An 8,585-nucleotide genomic window follows, 5' to 3' on the forward strand; every position below is an offset into this window, starting at 1 on the left:
CTTGACCTGTCTTTATTCTCATTCTTTTGCATTGATTGACTCCCTTGCAAAGGCCCCCATCACGAGTGTTGCCAGTCCCACCCAACCACAGGCAAGTCTGATCACATGCGTTCCTACCCGGAGATCTTCAGTGGTTCTCTCCCTAATATACAATGGAAAGAGTGCTGGATTTGGTGTTCAAGGATCCAGATTCAAACCTTAGTCCTTTAATTTATTAACTGTGTGAGCTCAGGAAATTCTCTGGGCCTCAATTTCATCATTTTTAAAACAAAGGGGTCAGACTGGTGACTTCTAAGGTCCCTTTTATGGTCCCCATGATCAGCTGCAGATTGAATAAATTTCAAATTCATTAGCCTGGTATTTGAGACCCTACACAATCAGATGTCGAACTGCCTTTCTATCTTGTCCCACAATAGTCACCTGAATGCTGTCTTCTGTCCAAATAAATAGTCCAAAATAATAGCCCCATGTCCAAAGAAACTGGTATATTCCTTGCTCCACAAACATATTCTGAGCTTTTCCACCACTATACCATTGAAAAACATTCCCTATACGGCAATGTAATCCCTGACATCACCACTGATTGAAATTGTACTCATCCTTCAAGACTTTTTTCAAACACTACTTCCCTTCTATAGCTAGCTTTTATTCTTACTGATCATGAAAAGCCAGGCAGGAAAAGCAGGGTTTATTTGACAATGTGGTTTGGGGAGTCACTTAATTTCTCAGTGCTCTAGGCAACCTCTTAAGGCTATAAGTTGTAAAAGAAATTGCTGACCTTCATTTGTAAAGTCAATCATTCAACAAGCATTTATTTAGTACTTACTACATGCCAGTCACTGTACTAATCACTAGGGAAAGGAAGAAAGTGAAAACCAGAGGGAATTTCCTTGTACCGATGCATCTCTATCCATTGGATCATAAAATCAGTAATATATCTAAAGTATTTGATACCCAGAGAGAAACACTTTTTAACACCCCTCTTACCTATGCAACAAAACTAATTTCAGTAACATTTATGAAATGCAACAAATAATAATGGCCAAAATAGAAATGCAAACTGAAAATTTTCTTTTATTGAGCTTTGTACATGTAATGATACCAGCAAAAGTATATACTTTTATATTGCATTAATGTATTTTTTAAAACTGTATCTATATATTGGCCTGTCATAATTATGAATAATAACCTTACAATATCTGTTTTCAAGTTGTAACTTCTGCAAATATGACAATGACTTCATCAAAATTGATCTTCATTCATATTCAATTGATAGTATATTCAATGGACAAATTTGTCTCACTCATGCTTAATCAAAGACTTTTTATTAATTTTAATTTGGAAAAGTTTATTTCACATGAATTATCAGATACACAAGCAGTTATAAGTCTTGCACATAAAGCTAAATTTGACTGAAAGTCATAAAAATCCTATTTCACTATAAATTCCAGAAATTCAATACTTGTACACATCTTTGTTTCCTTGGAATTGATTCTAGTGGCTTTCAAATGTCTTCACAGACAAAAAGTTTCTACTAGAGTATCTTTACCAGAAATGTTATCATCTATTTCTATTATATTTGGTTAAAGTGTCAAAAAAAAAGTTCTGCAGAAATCAGAGAAAACGGCTAAGTGATCATGAGTATTGCTATAATTTTATCATTACTTTAGAACAAATATCTAGTTGTTGGTGGAAATGATTGAGGAATTCAGACATTGCCCTTTTGATTTGTTCTTACAATATAAGACCAGCATCTTTTGTCGTTTCTCCTGGCATTCTTTTTTTTCTATGTAAAAATTCATTTCCTTACATTTTGTGGTTGCACAGTTAATTACCTCCACAATTTCTGGTCTCTAATCTTGAAAGAATAATTTTAAAGCTTCGAGTTTCCCTGTACTTTGTTCATGGCTGATTACTGATGTTTGCAAAATGTGTGTGTGTGTGTGTGTGTGTGTGTGTGTGTGTGTGTGGTCTCATTGACCTCATCTAAAACTTCACACCAGAAAAAAAAATAATTAAGAAAATTAAAATTGCAGACAGAAAAATCTGAGCTTATCTTCTTCTGCTTATGTTTTCTTTTAGATTGCACAGCCTTTCAAAGGTTGAGTTTAACTTTTCAAAATCTGTCTTTACCACATGCACACAATTCTATAATGAATGCTACACTTTGTCTGGGAAGATCTTTTCACTGTTGTAGCTATATTCTGTAGCCCTTTCCATCGATGAAGTAAGACTCAAAAGAATGAATAATTTTTTCCAAAGTTCCAAAAAAAATACTACACATGAAGAAATGCTTCCAAAAGAGTGAATGCCACAATGGTTCAAAGAATGATTTTCAAAAGCATAAAGAAGGGACTGCAATTGATTGCTTCGATTATCGCCTAAAGAACACCCTGAATACTGGCCATAGTTGTACCATTGTCGAATTCTTGATCATGACAGAGGTGTCTGTGTAGCCCATTACTATCCAGTGCTTTCAAGATCTATTCTGTTAGTACAGCAGCAGTCTTCCCTGGAAATTAGAAGAAAGCCTAAAATGATTTCTTTATTTCAGTTTTATCATCTTCATTATGGACATATCTGATCATCTCGTACATTTGCTCAGTATGTGAAATGTTGGAAGTTCTATCAAAAAGATTTCCAAAATATTTTGCTTTTATAATATCTGTCACTATCTTTTTCTCTGATGTAATTTCCCAGAAGATGAGTTAAATTTGAATTTTTTGAGATGAGTATGCAATCAATCTCCTTTCAGAAGGAATACTACGTTTAATTTGTGCACAATGTTCCCTCAGAATTGGGTAATATTTGGAAAGTAATTCTACCAATTTCTGAAGTGACTCTTGTTTGCTGATAACACATCCTCTTTATGAACATGGAGAGGAAACTTTTATTTGACCAAACACATAATTATGTCCAAAAGATGATGTAAAACATCTCTTCATTTTTTTCTTTCCCTATCTATTTTTGACTTGATCGATTTGAACAATAAGTTTCTTTGGAGTTTTGATCGATTCCCAAGTTCTTCCATTTTTCTCAGCAGGAAAGATGTTGTTCAGATAGCTCATGCTCATGGCCTTTAGGATTTAATTTCTACTAGGATTTATAACCAATTATAAAGTTGGATGTTTCAGTTTTGTCTCATTGCCTGAATTTTAAAGCAAAAAAAAAACCCCACAATTTTTATTTTGAATAAACAATTCAAGTTCTCTGTACTTATTTATCATTTGGTACAGATTTATAAAACCATAATGAAATTGTTAAGTGACAACTTAGAAACATTTGCTCCTATTGCTGAATGGCAGAGAAAGTTCCCTCTTTTAGTCTGAAGAGGTTCACTTGCCCTCTTAACCAGAATAACTCTCAAATCATCTGGAAGAGTATTGGCCAAGCCATGATATTGGGATAAATTAAATTATCATTCATCAAAGTCTTGGTCTTGGTCTTTAATAAGATATCCCCCATCTCCATTATTATTCTTATCCTGTTGGCAGTTACTCTTCTTAGCATTTCCTTTCTCTTTCATATATATACATATATATATATATATATGTACACACACACACACACACACACATATATATATATATATATATAGAGAGAGAGAGAGAGAGAGAGAGAGAGAGAGAGAGAGAGCTTAGATATGATTCACTGTGACCTTTTAGCCTTGTGTCATTTTAATTTTGTGTTGCTTCTAGACTGGATGCTTTGGATGTTCTAGCTTGCATTTCTTCAGAATTTTTATTACCAATACATGATACTGAGGGCATTAAACATTTAATTAAAAATATACTGCTCAAGGCAGACTTCAGAAAAACGTTGAAAGACTTATGTGAACTAATGCTGAGTGAAGTGAGCAGAACCAGGAGGGCATCATACACGGTAACAGCCACATTGTTTGATGGCTGACTTTGATAGACATAGCTCTTCTCAGTAGACCTAAAACAGCTCCAAAAGGCTCATGATGGAAAATGCCATCCACGTCCAGAGAAAGAAGTATGGAGTCTGAATGCAGATCGAAGCATACTATTTGCTCTCTTTTTTTTGTTTTATTTGTTTTGTTTCTTTCTATCTCATGGTTCTCATTCATTCTAAATCTTCTATACAACATAACTAATGTGAAAATATGTTTAATAAGAATATATATGTAGAACCTATATTAGATTGCATGCCATCTTGGGAAGGGGGGAGGGGAGTGAGGTGAAGAAAATTTAAAACTTATATGGAAGCGAATGTTTAAAAATAAAAATAAATAAATTACTAAAAAGAAAGAAAACCAAGCTATATACATATATATATAGCTTGATATATAGATATAGATATATATATACACACACACTGCTCAAAATAGGTCAATCTCCTAATCTTTTGCTTTTTAAATTTTTCTTTGTTGAGCTCTACTGGATCAGTCAGTCAACCAACACTGATTAAGCACCTACTTTGTGTCAGGCATTGGAAATGCAAAGAAAGGCAAAAAAAAGTCCATGTTCTCAAGGAGCTTACAGTCTAATGAGGGAGACAACATGAAAACAACCACATACAGAGAGGATAAAGAGGGAGTAATCAACAGAAAAAGTATTAAGTAGGGTAAAAGTATTAAGAAGGATCCAGAAAGACTTCTTATAAAAAGTGGCATTTTAGCTGGAACTGGAAAGAAGCCAAGTAATCCAGAAGACAGAGATGAGGAGGGAGATGATTCCCAAACATGAAGAAATGGAGAGAAGTAGGAGATGAGGTGTCTTTTTGAGGAACATCAAAGAGGCTAGTGTCACTCAATCACAAAATATTTGGAGGAAAGGAAATTATAAGGAGAATAAAAAAGTTGGAGAGGGCCAGGCTGTGAATTGCTTTGAACACTACACAGAGGATTTTATATTTTATCCTGGAAATGATAGGAAACCTCCCGAGTTTATGTGGCAGGGAGATCATACATGATCAGAACTTTATGATGACAACTGAGTGGAGAATGGGCTGAAATGAGGAGAAACTTGAGGCAAGGAGACCAGCCGGAAGGTTATGACCCTATCCAAAAATGAGGTGACGAATGCCTGCCCCAGGATGTGGGCAGTGTTGGAAGAGAGGAGGGATCAGAGAGATGCTACAAAGGTAGAACTGACAGCATTAGGCAACAGACTGGATATGAGGAGTGAGTGTATTAGTTGGAATGACTTAGAAAAAGATCCAGACTGGAAAGGAATGGCCAGATAGAAAGATGGGAGCCTAGAGAGGGAAGCGTCACCAAAACTTAGGGAGAGAAGAGCAGCAAAGAGAAAATGATGATTGACAGTTCTGAAGGCTCCAAAGGGGTTAAAGATTAAGAAAAGACCATTTTTGAAAGAAAAAGGCCTTCATCCAAGAAGAATGAGAAAAGACTGTTAGTTTGTCACTCTAAAGATCACTAGTAACTTTGAAGAGAGTAGTTTCATCTTAAATAATGAGGTTGTAATCCAGATTGCAAAAGGCTTAGAAGGGCGGAAGGGGAAAGAAAACGGAAGCATCATTTAGGACGGCCTTCTCGAGGAACTTAGCCACTAAATGCAGGAGCAATACAGGATGATAGCTTGAAGTAGTAGAGGGATCAAGTGACAGCTTCTTGAAGATGAGATAGGCATGGGCATGTTTGTAGAGAGCAAGGAAGCAGCCAATAAACATAAAGAGATTGAAGACTAGCAAGATAATGGAGATTATAGGGAGAGCAATGTGCTGCTAGGGACAGGATAGAATAGAATTGCTTGTGCATGTAGATGGTTTTATCTTGGGAACAAAGGGCAGCTCTTCTTGTGAAAGAGGGATGAAGGAGAAATAGTGGGGAAAGGCATCTGAGTAATATGAGATGTGGATGGTAAAAGAGGCTGTCACAAAATGCCTCAGCTTTTCAACGAAATATAAGGCAAGGTTCTCAACTAAAAGGATGAGGGAGGGAGAGTATAGAAGGTTTAAGAAGGGGTGGAAAAGTTTGGAAAAGCTACTGTGGTGAGTGGAATAGTGAATTAATTTAAAAGTGTGAAAGGATTACTTTGCTGCATCAAAAGCCCATTTGAGATTAAGTAACAAAATTTAGTAGTGGACCTAGTCAGCATGGCTTCATGATTTTCTTCAGTTTAATTCAGCAGAATATGCGTAGAAATGAAGGAAGGAGATAGTGAAAGTATTCCAAGGCTGAGATTTAACAGAGTAAGCTCAATGATAGAATAAGTGAGTAAGGGACTTTAGAGAAGAAGACAGTATTGTAGAATTGACGGGTTTGGCAAAGGGTCAAGGTATAGAAGGAGGAGAGTAGAATGAGTACAGGAGGTGATAGCCTGGGAAAGAATTGAGCTGTGGGGGGATTGAAGGACATGATGAGATCAAAGAACAGGGTTAAAGGTTGAAGCAAGAAGGAGAGGTGGAATAACAAATTGAGATGAGAGAAGGGAGACAAAGGATATGACTGTATGTAGGTGGGGTGGGATGGAGTAGATCATAGAAAATGTGTAAATGGAGAAATGAAAGATAAGGGTGTTTGGGGGAATATCAATAGTATGAGGGCAGGGGTTGGGGAGGAGAAAAAACTCTGAGCCAGGAATTGAACTCATTGAGGAAAAGAGAGTGGAGACAAAATGGAATGGGATCAAGAATGTATGAGGTGAAGTCTTCAGCTGAGAGAGTGGAAGGGTGGTGTGGGAAGTCTGAGGAGGAATGAAAAGACTTAGGATGGTCACTGTGGTGAGTGGGGGGGGGGGCTGAATAATTACAGAGGTGGAAAAGGATTGCCTTGCTGCCATGAAAACCCTTTGGAAATTATATAATATGAATTTGCAGTGGAGTTATTCATGATAACATCGTGACTTTCTCTTATCCATTCACCAGCAATTGAATTTAATCGAAAGTGACATAGAGTAATTCAAAGTTGGTGCTTGACAGGATATAATCAGTAATAAAACAAAGGAACAAAGAGCATAGAAGATGGTGTCCCGATTCACAAAAGTGTCAAGGTCAAGAAGAGAAGAGAGACGATGTAGCTTGGGAAGAATTGAAGGGTGCAGGGAGTGGAGATCAAAGTGAAGAACAGAGCTGGGGGTCATAAGGGAAAAGGAGTTTCCTCATCTAGGGTTTCTCTGTACCAATGAAAGCATAGGTTCAGTCCCTATCCTTACCCCTAAGCCTCCCTCAAAGGCAGCTAAGTGGCATAGTAAATAGAATGATGGACTCGGAATCAGAAAGTCTTCAGTTTGAATCCTGCCTCAAATACTAACTCACTACGTGACACAGGACAAGTTAGTTTCATCCCTTCTCAATATCCACCTGGCTGGCTTTCCACCTCACCCTCTCAGATAAGAATGTGAAATCATATTTCACTGAAGAAATTGAAGCCATTCACCTGGAGCTCCTTCTTTCATCTTCCTCATCTCCCACCAATTAGATGCCTTCCCCCACTATCTCCTCCTTTATCCCTGTTGCACATGAGGAGATGGACCCTCTCCTTGCAAAGGAAAATCCCTCTCCATGAACAAATGATCCCTTTCCATTCTGTCTTCTCCAGTAAACTGTCCTCCTCTATCATCCCCACTCTCTCAACAACCTTCAATCTCTTCTTATCTACTGGCTATTCCCCATATGCATGACTCCTCCACACTCAAAAAACCCCTCACTTGATCCTATCATTTCAGCTAGCTATTGTCATATATCTCTTCTCCCTTTCATGACTAAACTCTTTGAGAAGGTTGTGTACAATTAGTGCATCCATTTCCTATCCTCTCATTCTCTTCTTACCTCTCTACAATCCAGATTCCAAACTCAACATACAACTGAAATTGCTCTCTCCAAAGTCACCAAGTATCGCTAGATTGCTGTTTCAAATGGCCTTCTTTCAATCCTCATCTAAATATAAAATCTTCTGTTTGGTCTTTAAAGCTCTTTATAATTTGGCCCCTTCCTACCTTTCCAGTCTTCACACACCTTACTCCTTCTCTCATACTCTACCATCTAGCGACACTGACCCCCTTGCTTTTCCTCAAACAAGGCACTCCATCTCACACATTTTTTCAATTTCAATAGCTATCAACCATGCCTGGAATTCTGTCCCTCCTTTCAAGTTCTCAGTAAAATCACAACTTCTGCAAAAAGCCTTTCCTGGTCTCTCTCATTGTTAATATCGTTCCTCTAAGATTTTCTTCAATTTGTCCTGATTATATCTTGTTTGTCCACAGTTGTTTGCATGATATCTCCTCCCATTAGAGCTCCTTGAGAGCAGGGACTATTTTTGCCTTTCTTTGTATGCCCAGTGCTTAGTATAGTGCCTGGCACATGTAGGCACTTAATGATTGTGTTGGCAATCAAAACGGGCTCTTAGCACTCAGTTCAACCAAGTTCCCTTGAAGAGTTTGGCCTTTGTTTCCTTGATTAGATTAGGAGTCCTTGGTGACCTCCTTGCCTCAGGGGAGAGCCTAGTTTACATGGGTTTGAGTGGCATGTTTGGGACATCAGAGGCTTTTAGACCACGTGGGTTTAAGTCGCATCTCTCTGACAATTTCAGGTCATGTGGGTGAGTTGCATGTGTGACTCACCCGTGATGCTGAAAAAGATATAAAACCAGGGGTTGGCTT

Source organism: Trichosurus vulpecula, chromosome 6, assembly GCF_011100635.1.
Source record: "Trichosurus vulpecula isolate mTriVul1 chromosome 6, mTriVul1.pri, whole genome shotgun sequence".
NCBI lineage: Eukaryota > Metazoa > Chordata > Mammalia > Diprotodontia > Phalangeridae > Trichosurus > Trichosurus vulpecula.